We start from the raw sequence: 15,656 nt of genomic DNA, 5'->3' as shown, positions 1-15,656 counted from the left end.
CTTTAGTAAGCCAAAATGACATAAAGTGTAGAAACAGTTGCCATTAATTTATATGGGAAAATTTTAGAGCATTTCCCAGACCCAAAAAATAACTTCCTGTAGACCAATGTTATTTCCTTTTCTTCCCTTCCCTTCCCTTCCCTTCCCTTCCCTTCCCTTCCCTCCCTTCCCTTCCCTTCCCTTCCCTTCCCTTCCCTTCCCTACCTCCCTCCCCCCGCTTTTTAAAGATTTTATTTATTTGTGAAAGAAAGCAAGTATACATGCACAAGCTGCCAGAGGGGGTAAAGGGAGAGGCAGAAGCAGACACCTGGCTGAGCAGAGAAACCAATGTGGGACTCGATCCCAGGTTGAGGGCAGCTGCTTAACTGACTGAGCCACCCGAGTGCCCCAGGCCAACGTTATTTTCACTTTTTTCCTTTCTTCATAAAAGTGAAAATTGTTTCCAGGTTTAAATTAGTGAAAACAGGTGGGTGAGGTGGTATAACATAAGCTTTTGAAAAGCAGGTGATACAAATACATATATGTATACATACCTCACATTTTATTCATTCATCCATTGATGGACACTTCGGTTGTTTCCCTAACTTGGCTATTGTGAATAATACTGCAGTGGATGAGAGGGGGTGCAGATATCTCTTCAAGATACTGATTTCAATTATTTTAGATATATACCCAGAAGTGAAGACTCTGGGGGTGTCTGGGTGGCTTATGCATTTAAGTGTCTGACTCCTGGTTTGGGCTCTGGTCATGATCTCGCAGTTGTGAGATCGGGACCCAGGTCAGGTTACTTGAATAAATAGTTAAAAATATCAGTTATAAATATTAATAAAACAGTTATAAATAAATGAATATATTATATGTATTATTATATATTATATATATGTTATATATATTATAAATAAATGAATAAAATAGTTATCCATGGTCAGGTCTTTGTATGGACATAAGTTTCCTGCTTTTTTGGGTAACTACGAAGGAGTGTGATTGCTGGATGGTATTGTAAGGGAATGTTTAGAGAGTCAGATGGGTTACTGTGGGGCCATTGCACCTGCACTGGATCTCAGTGCTGAGGTTCTTGTGATGGTAGGTGTTGGGGCTTTTCTGGCCCAGAGAGGGGATTAGAACCAGCTCAGGTAGCTGAAATCTCTTAAAGGCAAAAATGATGGCACCCTTGATGGTGAAAGTTTGAGGGGATCTCTTCAGTAGATGTGATGACTATTGGGTTTCCTCAGTGGTGAAAGCTATTGGTTCCTTTGCAAGCAGGCAGCTGGGATCCACAGCTCTGAACACTGACATCCTTGGTGGTAAAAGGTACAGGGCACTATGGTGGCTGCTTTTCAGGCCCACATGGGGAAGGCTGCTGGGGTCTTCTGAGGCCAGGCAATTTGTAGCCTGTGGTGTCACTTGCCACGTGGTTAATATGAATAGCCTTGCCCTTCTCTGTTTCTGGTGTCTTAGCTATGCTGAACTCCCCAGTGATCTGGGTAGGGTGAGGTGCAGCAGGTCCTTCAGGTCCCTCAGCAGGTCCCTCAGCCTTCAGAAAAGCTGGGGGAATCCAGTGCTCAACCTGCTTTGCTTTTCCTCTTCTAGGAGAACTTGTGGGTTGATCTCCCTTGTGGCACTGATCAATGCTTGCCTAGGGGATAGGATGATGTAGGTAAAACGCCATTTTTCTTTCTACCTTTTCTTGTGGTTTTTCTTACTTTTTGTTTTCACCCCTGATGTGTTGCTGTAGCTTCTTGAGTAGACTCCAAGGCTCCCTGAGAGCTATTTTTATTCATGGATAGTTGTCCAGTTGTTCTTTTGTGGAGTGATGAACATGAGATCTCAGACTCGGTCATCTTGCTGACATCACCTAATAGAACTTTTTATTCATTTTCAGTGCTGTGGAGTGAACCAAATGCCAGCATTTGATTATAAATACAATTGTCCATTTTATTGTAACAGACCTCTCTCCTTATGTATTTATTTAGCTTTTGCTTTTATGAACATTACAGCTATGAATATTCTCTTGTCTGTCTTCTGGTGTTCATATACACCATATATGGAGTTGTGTAGGGGCTTCTTTGTATTAGCTTTGGAACATTCTACGGTTGCAGTCATTTGACAGCTCAGGATCCAAGTCTGAGTCTACAGGATCCAAGATGATCTTGCTTAATTGGTTTGGCAGTTGATGTTGGCTAACGTAACAAATCGGTTATTCTCCGTATCACCACTCGCAGTAGGCTAGACTGAGTTTTTTCATAGCAGGGTACTCTGAGGGTTCTAAGAGAGTGAAAGCAAAGGACAGAAAATCTCTTTAAGTTCCATGCTCTGTAATTGCCACACATTCTATTGGTCAAAGTAAGGCAAAAGACCAGTCTGGATTTAAGAGGTGGAGATGTAGGTATCACCCCTTTGTGGACATGTTTTCAATCTAGCACAGTTTATTTTCCAGCCAAAACAATTGTTTTTGTTATGTATTGTTATATAATAAACCACTTCAAACTTAATAAAATAACAATGATTTATTATTTCCTCTGATTTTTGTGGTTGACAATCTTTTCAGGTTTTCTAGCTTATGAGTATTTATGAGGTTGGAGTCATTTGGTGGCTTAAGTTGGTCTGGAGGATCCATGAAGGCCTCCCAACCTGTCTGGCAGTTTGAACGGGCTATTGACTAGAAGAGTATCTTCTGTAGGTATAGCATGTTATCCTTCAGGAAAATAGATTAAGATTTTTCACACCATTGTGGTTTTGGAATTTAGTAAGTAAGAGTAGAATCCAAAAAGGCTGTAACATCCTAAGCTCTATAGCCCCCCTGACATCACTTCCAATATATAATAGGTCAAAGCAAGACATATCATTAGTCTGGTTTCAAGGGGGGGGCGGGGAAATAAGCTTCTGTTGATGGAACAAGTTGCAACCCATCATGGAGATGTTTTCAATCCACCATTGCTTGAGAGGATTTTTTCTTTAAAGTCTACGTTTTCTGATAGTGTGTACACACACACACACACACACACACACACACCACACAGTGTTAATATTTTCCTGGTTTTTGTTTTGGTCATTTAAACTTTTTTCTTTAGTTTAGTTTCTTTAGTTTAAAAGCTTAGCTTTTAAAATCCATCCAAAAATATATTTGTTTTTAAACTTCCCTTTGTTATATTTTTAAAAATAACATCTTATAAATTCTATTATTTTTTTTTCCTGTGGAGTAGTTTGAGTGCTGGAACATTCTCTTGTGATGTCTCTGCTGTTTGGATTCACTGGTACGTCTACTCTGGCATTTGATTGAACAGAATTTCAGGGTAAATGTCAATTGTGTTCTTGGATTTAGCCAACGTGCTTGTTGGTAGAATGTATGGAAAAATTTAGGTAACTATAGTCTCAGAAGTATTACAGAATTTCTCTTTTAGCTAAGAAATAGTACAAATAAAATTTTTGTTGGATATTGATTGACAGTTATTTATTTCCAGAAAAACTGTCATGACTTTTAATACATTCTCAATACTCTCTTCAATATAAAATGTTATCCTTAGCAGAAATTTCTGAACTGCTGAAAGTTAATTTCATTTAAATATATTGTATTAGTAAACAAATTTTCTCACACTGAAAGTTTTCAACAACATATCTTTATTTAAAAGTAATTTTCTCCAGTTTCTTTAACTTTAACAGAAATGCCTCTTTAATTTTGACAAACTTAAAGTCTTACTTTTGAGGGTGAATCTATTTTTGCCCTTGTTTCCTGCTATATTTTACATTTTGACAGGAATTTTTAGCAACTATTTTCTTAAATATTTATAAGGTATTGGACAACATATTTTTATGATCCCAAAGCTATTTTGAATTTTTTTTTTATTTTCTTAAACCTACCATTCTTAATTTATAAGAATGACTACACTAAAGTAAAAATTATGGTTGCAAAGCCAGATCTGTTAGCACTTGAACTATGATAGAGGTGTCTCATTTAGCAGGGAAATTAACTGTATAACAATTGTGTCATACACACAAAATACTAAGGAAAGAGCAGCACACTAGAGATTATAAATCAGTATTTTTTCTTGAATACTACTGAAAAAATCTAAATACACTTGAATATAGTCTTTTGTTGAATATTAGTCAGTAGTAACATCTGTGAAGTCTTATTAAATTGTGGACCTGAGAAGATCACATGTCATGGAAGACTGGCGAAAATCAAGTCAACACTTTGTTTTCTGACAACGTATTTGGGGTGGATTAACAAATTTATGGTTTTACTTTGTATGGGGTATAACAGAGTAATGGGAATTTATATTTTTTGGAGATGTTCAGAATTAGTAGTGAGTGACAAACTGAGATCAAGTAACTCCCTCATTTTCCTTTACTTCTGGACACTTCATAGGATTAAAGCTAAGCCTCTGGCCTTAATGTCTAGGAGAGAGGGAGCATTTGGAGAATAAGGCATCAAGGTAGCCCAGACTTCCCAGCATCTGCCAGAGAGCTCCTTATGTGACTCCACCCCTTTTCTGCTTTCTGACCAGGTGTTTCAAACATCATCAATCAGCCTCTGGCTGACTACTAAGCAGCAGTGGGAAGGTAAAGAGGCCCCTGCCCAAGTAATTGAGAGTTAAAGTATTTACACACCTCTATTATTCTGTTAGGCTCATAAATAGCCTTATTAAAATGATGCTCTAATAAACTCCACCCCAACTAGCTTCAAAAAACAAACAAGAGCCAAATTCATTATCAGCAAACTGCAGGCTTTGCCTGAGTCTGTAGAGCAGGTGACAATTTGATTTTTAAGTGGTTTACTGATACTTTGCATTGATGTAGCACCATTCAAATGAAATCTCAGAGTGCTCTACAAAACATTAATTAATGACAGCTCATAGTATCCCATGGAGAATGGTACATTTTGCAGCTACCCTTTTAGAGATGAAGTTTCCAGCAGTTAAGAGACTTGATAGAAGTTACACTTGAAAAGCAGTTGTGAAGCTGTGAACTGAGTTCAGAATTTGAAACTATCAATTTCTAGCACTATCTACCAGGACTCATTTGTTCTTATTGCATATTAATAACCAAAATGATCAACATGTTGTTTTGAGTTTTTATTTAAAGCAAATTAGCATAATTCAGAGTGTAAAAAGATCAGTGTTGCAGAAAGGCCTTCTCAATAGTTCTGATAATGGCTATAACTTTCTACTTGATGCAGAGAGAGTTAAATTTATAAAATGGGGGTGTTTACTGTAAAATTTATAAAATGGGGTTGTTTACTGTCACCTATGTTTTCATATATAAGATTATTTGATGATGGTGCATTGTTGGTAAAATATAAGGTTAAATTTGTCAATTTGGCATTGAATGTCAATTTAAAAGTTCAAAACTAACACTGATAGATATCTGGTTGTAACTAATCTCTAAAAAACATGTGCAGTGTGTTGGTTAAGACCACAGGCTTCGGAGCTCAGTGGAGTTGAACACAACATTTGATGCTGCCATTTATTTGCTGGGACACAATTGCTGGAGACAATTACTGAATCTTTCTGAACTTCCATTTTCATTTGTAAAAATAGTGTCTAACATAGTTAAAACATGCATACATACACACACAAATGTATGAAAAATGCCAGGTTTGGGAGAAAAAAAAAGAGGGAAACAAATCATAAGAGACTTTTAATGACAGAACAAACTGAAGGTTGATGGAGGGAAGTGGGTGGGGGATGGGCTATTTAGGTATTAAGGAGGGCACTACTTATGATCAGTACTGCGTGTTCTATGTTAGTGACAAATCACTAAATTTTCCTGAAACCTATATTATACTATATATTAACCAGGATTTAAACTAAAATTTGAAAAAAAACCAAAAAACAAAAAACCAAAAAACTTGTGTACTTCCAAAGGGGTGGGGGAGAATGTCAGGTTTTTATCACAAATGTATTCCATTTCTCTGGTGCTCTGGAAAAAACTCAAGTTTTCTGCATTTCTAAACTTAAAAATACATACGTAAATGGCATGAAATTTAAAATTTACCAAATGTATAAAATTGAAAAAGTGTCTCTTCTGATAGTTCCCACACCACCTAGATACCTTCCAAAAGAACTTGAGAATATCTTAGGTATATTTCTAAATTTAGCTAAGAATTTACAGACCTATTTTACTTATCCATTTGCTTATGTAATCAAAATTGTTATATCTAATACATATTGTTCTAACAGTTGTTTTTCATGTTATGTTTTAGAAATTATTTCCTATTAGTATGTCTGGAGCTAGTCCTTTTAATAGTTGTATATTATTTCTTTTTAATGAATAAATCATTAACCAGTAGCATATTGAGGGGCAGGGCTCCCTCCCCACAGCTCTTTCCTATAGTGACTAGTTTGGAAAGATTATACTTGTACATATTTTATGTTGCATATATGCAAGTATATATATAACAGGATAAGTAACTGTAGGAAAACTATGTCAAAATGTGTACATCTTAATTTTGACAGATATTGCTGAATTGTGTTACATAGAAATTGTCAAATTTGGCAGTACCACCTGCTTCTCCTTACCCCTGCCAATACTGTGTATGTCACTTTTTTTTTTTTTGCCAATCTTATAGGTATAAGTATATTTTACTAATTATCATAGAGAGTAGGAAAATTAAAATTAGGAGACATGTAGATAACAGTATTACCAACAACAAAAAGAATGACTTCTTTTGATGCTTAATTTTGACTTCTGTGTATAATCCTTAGTAACTTAAGTATACCAGTTGGCCAATATCCCATGAATCTGGAGCCATGTTGGTTTATTTTGTTTAGGTAAATACTTATTTCAAAAACACCATCTTAACATCATCAATTTATATATATTTAGAATTTTTAAGTGGTATTTATATTAAGACTGTTTAATAATACCTCAGCTATTATAATGTCCTTAATTTCTCTTAACAGAAGATTATAACACTAACATACATTATTGGATTTTATATTTGAGATATTTGGTACCAAGTTTTGACTATCTTGTTGAATTGTTGCAGGCATGAAAACTTGGTTCTTGTGAGGTGGGTTCATTTGTACATGGCAATTTGCTGAAAAGCAAGTTATATTTTACTTGGTCACAAGTACAGTTGGAGCACAGTATGTGTGTGAGTGTGTGTCTGTATACTTGTGTAGAGTGAGCACTGTTGACAGTATTCTTGGCTTCCAAATTGAAGTAGTATAAAGATGTTCACCAGTGTCACCTATGTTTTCATGAGACAGCATTTTAATTTAACATTGCTGTTCTACTAGCAGATTGGAGTTGACATTCATGACATTGATGTTTATTTTACATGTATATGAGTTGAAATTTTTAAGCAATTATTACTATAATTCTTTGACCTCAATTATGCTGATAGTTTAAACATAGTATTTGTTTATAGCCCGGATGAGCTCTGTAATTGAAGTACTCCCCTATTTCTTTTTTTTTTTTTTTAATAGAGTGCTCATATTTTTCTGTCTTTATACTACTACTAATACAAGAAGCTTTGTAGGAGCACACAGAGGTCAGGTGGCATGTGCAGAATGGTTTGGTGGTAAAGCTACAGTGGCCTATACCAGCATAAGGTTTCTCTGATTCATTTAAATCTTGCTTTGCTTGTAATACTCCATATTACAAAATTACATATTGTTCTAAATGTGTTGTATAAAACTGGTGTTCCATTATTATGTGCCATGCTTGTTGGGTAACTTCTGAGATCCTTGCTACATCTAAGCCCACGGTTTGAGAAGGGTAAGTTTGGTGAGATAAAGGGACAATTCACTGGATCATTTAACTGACTTAAGTCAAAAGCCTTTTTAGGTATAGAACTGCCACTTTTTTTTTCTTTTGACTGAATAATTGAATAAAACACATTTGATTTACAAATAGATTTGAAACCTGTATGACGTCTGTTCAATTATGCTTTGGGTCAAATTTTGCACATTTAAATGGACAACAAAAACAAAAGAATCAATTTTCCTAAATAGTTGCTTTAATCTAGTTTACCCTATACTTGTATTTCAAGCTCATTCATTGTGATAACAGCTGCTTGCTCATTCCAGGTTTTATACTTCTTTGTCTAAGAGGAGTTTTGTCCCATAACAGAAGTAGATATCCCTTGAAGACCACAACTGCTTGCTTTTGAGGTCTCCAAGCCTAATTTCCTAAAGAAAAGGGTGGAAGCAGCAACGGAGAGAAGAATCCAATTTTCTTTTGCGGTTCTGTGTCAGTGGTTAATTTGATGGAGTGGGGGGTGGGGTGGACGCTATGCGTTGCACTCAAACTAGGGTAGCTTTCCTACCCCCTCACCCCCACCCAGTCCATAGTTTCATTCTCTTTGGTCTCAGTTACCTTGTCAGTTGCTGCCTGGAAGCAGATGGTCTTCCTTCGGAGGTATCATCAAAAGCTTAATAACTGCTTAATGCTATGTCACAATGCTGTCATTTCCCTCACTTCATCTCATCACATAGGCATTTTATCATCTCACATCCCAAGATGGGCGAATGCAGTACTATGAGATACTTCCAGAGGCCACTTCATGTAACTTATTACACATATTGTTATAATTGTTTTGTTAGTACTTGTTAATCTCTTACTGTGCTTAATTTATGAGTTGAACTTTATCATAAATATGTATATATAGGAAAAATCCTAGGATATATAGGGTTTAGTACTATATGGAGTTTAAGGCATCCACTGGGGCCCTTGGAACATACTTTTTGTGCTTAAGCACTTTTTGTGCTTACCATTCTCTACTCTTGGCCATATATATATATGTGTGTGTGTGTGTGTGTGTGTGTGAGTGTGTGTGTGTGTAATATACCCAGACTCCTCATACATTTTTCTGCTTAGTTTGGTAGAGAAATACTGAAGACCTAGAAATTCCAGGGAACCCATGACCTTGCACAATAGAAATAATTGAAGTAACCAGTTGTAAGTAACTAGAATGAACCCCCATGTGCTTTGGTCACCTATAACATTTCTAGAAATTAATAGCACTACCTGAATTAAATTACTGTGATCTTTGCTTGGTGCTTGGGTTAGTATCTGTAGAGATTTCTGATTTAATTAGCTTGGGTGGTCAGAGTATGTGTATGTGGGCTGGTATGTGTGTGCACATACACACACATGAATATACATGCATAAATACCACAGGTGATTCTAATGATCCTCACAACAGCTTTTGAGATATGTTTGATGGTTCTAAGACTTTTAAATGTATTAAAAATCACTTGCAGGGCTCCTTAAAACACAGAATGATGGGTCGCCCCCAGAGTTTCTGATTCAGGGGGCCTAGGGTAGGGCATTTTTAACACGTTCCCAGGTGATACTGATGCTGTATTTTAGGGACCTCACTGTAGGTATGGAGGAAGCTCATAGGCTTGAAGGGAAATAATGACCTTTCCAAGTTCACATAGCAGCTGAAAAGAGCTGGAACTTGAAAATGTCATTCTAATTTTAAGTCCACTGATTTTTTTTTTAAACTAGACTAGTGTGTTATACTTTATAAATTAATTTTGTATCAATTATCTCAAATGATGCTTGAAAGAATAGGGCTGGCAGGGGCCATTATTGTGTAATCATGAAGAAATTTAAGCTCAGAGAGTTGAAGTGACTTCCACATGACTACATAGCCAGTAAGTAGAAGAGAATAGAAATTCATCAAGATATCTATCTTTAAAGTCCATATTTTCCCATTATTCTAATCAGCCAAAATGAAACTATCTTCTACTTTAGGTATATTATTTTTTATTTTTATAATACACAACTGTTTTGTATTAACTAAATCTTAATTGATGGGCTGACATAGTATTAGAACCATTTATATGACTAAAATTTGCAACATATTTAGTGGTAAATATTTTTAACCTTCATTTCAGATTCTTTGTTAGAATAAATTATGCAGAATCATCCTATATCCTGGAAAAAGCTGTTTATTTGGAAAATTTCCAACTTTAAAAATACTGTCTGTGATGAGTTGATTAGAAACATAAAGATTTCCTAATTTATTTTAAAACATATGGATTCTAGCTTTGAAATGCCAATATGTAGGTACATGTTGTTTCCTTTCTGGCTATTGTATAGTTTCTTCGAAAACATTCAAAGTATGCACCTCATATAGGAGGGATGTCAGTTCAGGAGGTAAATTTTTATTTACTGGGTGTTTTTCACTTATTCTTTGGATTTGTCAGAACAAACAAGTGTTATTCCTTGGAAAGACTCAGGCTTCATCTTTCTGCATTCACTTTAAAATGCACATTTGTCCCTTTCAAGGGACTCTGTCTTTTTGCCAACATCTGCAGAACATTTCGGTGAGAAATATCCAGTGGTTATTCAGCCTACATCCATATAAAAACTTCCAGGAACTCAGCCAGACTGACTGACAGCTGTTTCTTAAACATCATCAAAAGCCAGTCACATTAGTGATATTTTCTCTTTCTTTCTCTCTCTCTCTCTCTCTCTCTCTCACACACACACACACACACACACACACTTGCTCAGTTATGGATCCAGAAAGGCATTTACATTTTGATGACCCAGAAGAAACATTTCTGTAAATAAAGTTTGAGCTAGCTATGCAGTTTATACAAATTTGTTTTAATATTTACAATTATAAACAAAGAGGTATTATTCTGCTCAAAACAAAAATAACTATGACAAAATAGTAACACACTCAACAAGAAAACAAACATACCAGTAAAAGGCCCACGAACTCTAAGCACAGGTTTTTGAGGAGGCACCAAATACTTTAAAAAGAAAGAAGACAAACATATTTAATTCGAACTAGGTAAGGATCGGCTTTAATATTGAATGGTTGTTATTTTCAACCACATAGAAAGAGCTGAATTTTCTTTAAGATCTGACTGTACTTCTTATGTGCATTCAGTTCTATGTGGAGCTTAAATAATTTTTTTCACCATGAATATTTTAGCATGAACAATACCAGAGAAGAATAATCATATCTGTAATGAGATACCAAGGTAGGGAAACCATGGCTCTGCTGAAATGGTGATGTAGACTAACTCCCCAGGTGAGCCGTCCTGCCAGTTGAGCAGGACACTTTCTCACCTGAGCACTTCTCACTCTGCCAGCTGTGTCCATGAGGATCATTCTCTGAAATTAAAGTCCAGTTTTTTTCCTTACAATGGAAACCAGTTTTTTTTTTTTTTTTTTCACTTCCTTTCTTTTGGATGACATGTAGACTCCTGATTTCAGGTAGTTATCTCGTGTTTTTCCTAGATTGCCTTCTTTTTAAGTGCCAGATTCATTTTACTTTCTTTGCACTATGCCAAATCTGGAAGATGCTGGGCACATGATAAACAGCCAGCAGGTGCGTGAGACAACATCCCATTTTATTACTATGGTCTGCAAAGTTACTGTGGCTTGGAAAAGAGATCCTAATAGAAGAGTCTGGAATCCTTTGCAATCTGGTTTAAATGTCTACATATTTTCAGTAATGTCTAAAATAAAATTTCAAGGTGAGATTACTAAATCTTTGTAATAGGCAATTACTTGTAGTAGCTAGAGTGCCTTTTTTCCCAACTGTTCTTCCAAAAGGAAGCACGATTAGTAATTAAGAAAGTGTCCTGTAAAATATTTCAAACTTATAAAAATATTCTATTTAAAATTGATTAGCTTCATAATTGTTCATTGATTGGGGCATTCATTTGAAATAAGATTCTTAGAAATTTCTTATTTTAATCCTTTGGGAATGCAACCAGAGGCCCCCAAATGAAATTGCTAAAGAGCCTATCAACAAATTATCCTAATTGACTACCCAATTGTGTGTGGTAGCTGAGAATTTAAAGAAAAAAGTATTTGAGGACAATAGATAAGATTTGTAAAATTACTCAAATTGGCAGATTCTGTGGCCATCAAGTCCTCTTTTTAGGTGAAATTACATATATTTTACTGTCATTATTTGAGAAATCTTTCTCTCTAAAGCCCTTGAAACTAATTTCTTTCTTTCTTTACTTCATTCTCCCTTCCTTCCCTCTTTCTTTATTTCCCCCCTCCCTGATCTGAACAATACCGGATTTTGAATAATATGTCATTCCTACAATGAGGTGACAAGTGAGAAAAACAAAGCATGTCCCCAACTTTTGTAATGATAGGATGGACTGGCTCCCTAGAGCTTAACTGGTAATTAGCTGACTGCTTGTTTCCACCCTTCCTCCTGTCCTTCCTTCCTCTTTTTTTTCCTTCTATCCGTCCATTCGTTTTAAAATTATTCTGCTCTTCTGTCAGGAAAAGAGAATTGTCTCTTTACTAAGGCTGAGCTCTTGAATTAATAAACCGCATTTAATTTTTCAGTTTTCTTTGGAGTCATTTTAAGAGGAGAAAAAACAGATACTGATTAAAATGACCTACTTAGTAGTTTGGAATGAGGGATGATGGGGTTTAGGGCAAGTCACCCCAAAGTATGCCATTTTGGCATATTGATTATTTTGAATTAAAGTTACTTAAGAAACAGCCAGTGCGGGAAGAACGCCTCTTTTGTCCCCGCTGAGAGTGGGAAATAAATCTCTCAAGGGAAAGGTACCCTTCTCCTAGCAGGAGGCAAAGAGACATCCTTATCACCAGAGATAAGGAATTCAGGACTAAGCATGCTGTATAAACAAAGGCTGTTACTTCTTCAATAACAAACTACCCCCAACCCAAACTTCCTTGTCTTATCAGTTCTTCGCAAATTTATTGTTTCTCTCTCTTAAAAGTATAAAACTGCTGACTTTGGCCACCTTTTTGGGCATCATATTTTTATGAGCTCCTCTATGTACGGAATTACATTTTTCTTCTGTTAATCATCTTGATGTCAGTTTAATTATTAGATTCCCCCGTTTAAGAATCTATAGGGAAGAGGAAAAAAGATTTCCTCCCCTGTAGAAAATGAGCCAAATCATCTTTGGGAAGAGTAGAATTCTCTGCACAGAATTCCTCTCATCCTATTCTCTGAAAGCGTCGTCCCCCAGACCAGCATCATCATCACCTGGAACTTGTAAGACATTCAGATTCTGAGGCCCTGATTCTGATTCAAATCAGAGTTACTGATTTGAAACTCTAGAGACAGAACCCAGGAATCTGTTTTTACAAAGCTCCCAGGTGGTACTAAATGCATGTTCCCAATTTTAGAACCTACTAATTTCTTCTTGGTTGAATAAAGGACCTCGTAGGCCTTATTCAAAGATTTCTACCATGTTTCTCAATATCACACACACACATCCACACACAAAAGTGAAAGTATAGTGAAAATGCAAGTAACATGGCCAATCATGGAGGGAAACAAAATAATGCAATTCTGCCAGTTGAGATTAGGTACTTCTGTTTTATTCTGCAAGATACTTAGGGGTGATTCTACTCATCCCTTAAAGACTAAAATGTTACTGTATTCATTGGAGTCTGAGGGTAGTCAGCATTTATAAAGTGCACAAAGCAATATTCAAATAATTCATGCTTCTGTAAGTTATCTTCGGATTCTAGTGTGGGGAAGTTTGAGAGATAAGACATGGCAGAAATTTTTCTAATCCTTAGGTAATTTTTGCTAGAGGGAGATGTATACAAGTGTTTTCAAATTGTGTTGAAATATGAACACAATTTCTTTTTACCCCCCGGTAAATTTCCTTGGTGATTTTTTTTTTAATTCTATCATGGAATGCTTTTATTTGAGGACATATATTATGTATAGCCAAGAATCAAGGCTTTCAGAAATTATTGAGTCTAACAAACAAACTTCAAAGTTGTTAACATATGGTTGTTGTTGATTGAATTTATCTAGCACAACAAGAAACTAAGATAAGATTTCATTCGGCAAAGAACACTATGAAGTATCGCTTTACGGAAATCCATTAGCTAGGACTCCAACGTATGAAGTAACATGAGAAATGCAAATAACAACAATATAATTAAACTGTCAAATGTGATAGAGAAATTTATGTGAAAATGCATGTAGTCCCAGTTTTGTTTACTTTTCCCCCCTGTTTTTAAGGCAACATCAAAACAGTTACTTCTGAGAATATTTATAACCTGTCAAGAGAAAAGACTAGAGACTTTGTGGCTATAGATCCCTGAGGGAAAGTGTTAGTTTCAAAGCGCCATTGATGTAAATATTGCCTCTTTTCCATTTTGTGGAATGGGTTGTTATGCTGATAAATTTGTGTTAAAAACATAATTATCTAAAAGCCGCTGGCATTAAAAACACCAGTGCATTTTTGTAATAGAATTATAGATATGGGCTCATCTGTAATATAGGGAACATGGTTTTAATACAGTGATTGTTTTTTTGTGTGAAGAAAAAATAGCACAATAACAGCACAAAGATGTTAAAGAGGAAGTTTGATATGGCTATTTAGAGATAGTATTAAGAAGAGATATTCTTGGAGAAGAATATTACTGTTTCTGCTAAGCTGTGCAAAATTGGAACATGTCCTAATTTTCACTCTCAGCTATACATACATTCTTACACACAACTCCCTCATCTCCAAGTATTTCTTCTCTTCCTCTCATTTGGCTTTCATTTGGTTTTATATATGCACTAAGATTATTTTATATATTAAGTAGCAAAATACCTCTGCAAATCAACTACAGTGAAAATAACAAAGGACATCATTCATAGCTGAAATATTAACATTCTTAAAAAGAGGGACTTACTCCTAACTAATGGTAATTAAATATTGTTTGTCCAAGGAAAGAGTTTAGAGTCAAAGATGAAGGGGACAGTTTGAATAACAATAGACCTAGGATAGAAGAGATGTGTCTATAATTATGTTTTTCATTTTAAAGTAGAAAATTATTTTACAAACCTAAGAGAAAATTTCATTTTAGGAGACTGTAAACTATTTTTGTGGAATGGATAAGACATTTGTCATTTCAAGTTGTTCAGTAATAAAAACTCTCAGTGATAGCTGTTTTTATCAGGTCATCTTGAGGAATAAGTGAAATATTATATATATGACATATGGTATGATTTAATACACTATATGAGAATACGCATTCATATATCTCCAAGCTTTAGAAGAAAACATTTCTCAGGATTTCTAGGTATGTGGAATGCCCCTAATACAGCAGTATATCAAGTGTGTGGTAGATGGGCTTGTTTTAGTTCTGTGTCTGTTTCATGTCAAAGGTATTGACCTAGATCACATATGTTCATTGATTCTATTTAGGTGATCAATGATACAGCATAGTTTCCAGAAGTAATACATGATTACTTTTCAAAAAAAACCAAAAAAACCTGATAATGTTCAAAGGAAGGAAGGAAGATACTTCATCCTGCCATCATGATTTAAAAAACAAAACAAAAAACACATGCGTAATCACCAGAAATAAGGCCTCCTTAGCTTATGAAAACTTAGGAGTCATTCTTAGCTCCTTTATTTTCTTTATACTCACTTCCATTTTATTTCCCTCACACTCTAACTCCATTCCATCATAACCCTGCCTTAAAAACCCTGAAACCCAGTGGCTTAATATGACACACTTGCTCATAAGCGATTTTGTGAAAGTAATTTATTGTGGTTCCAAATGGGTTATCTTTTATTTCTTCCAGATTTGTCACCATTTGTCTCTTATTTCTCTTGGAGGAGGTATCACTGAACCTTGGTTTACTATAAAGGAGAGAATAAGAAACTTTTCCATGTTTTTCACCAATTTCATGTTGGCTTTATTCTAATCAGTGTATTGTTGCCTGT

The sequence above is a fragment of the Lontra canadensis genome, unplaced genomic scaffold (genome assembly GCF_010015895.1).
Source record: "Lontra canadensis isolate GAN:19392208 unplaced genomic scaffold, GSC_riverotter_1.0 scaffold46, whole genome shotgun sequence".
Lineage (NCBI taxonomy): Eukaryota > Metazoa > Chordata > Mammalia > Carnivora > Mustelidae > Lontra > Lontra canadensis.
Note: the sequence above shows the minus strand (reverse complement) of the source record.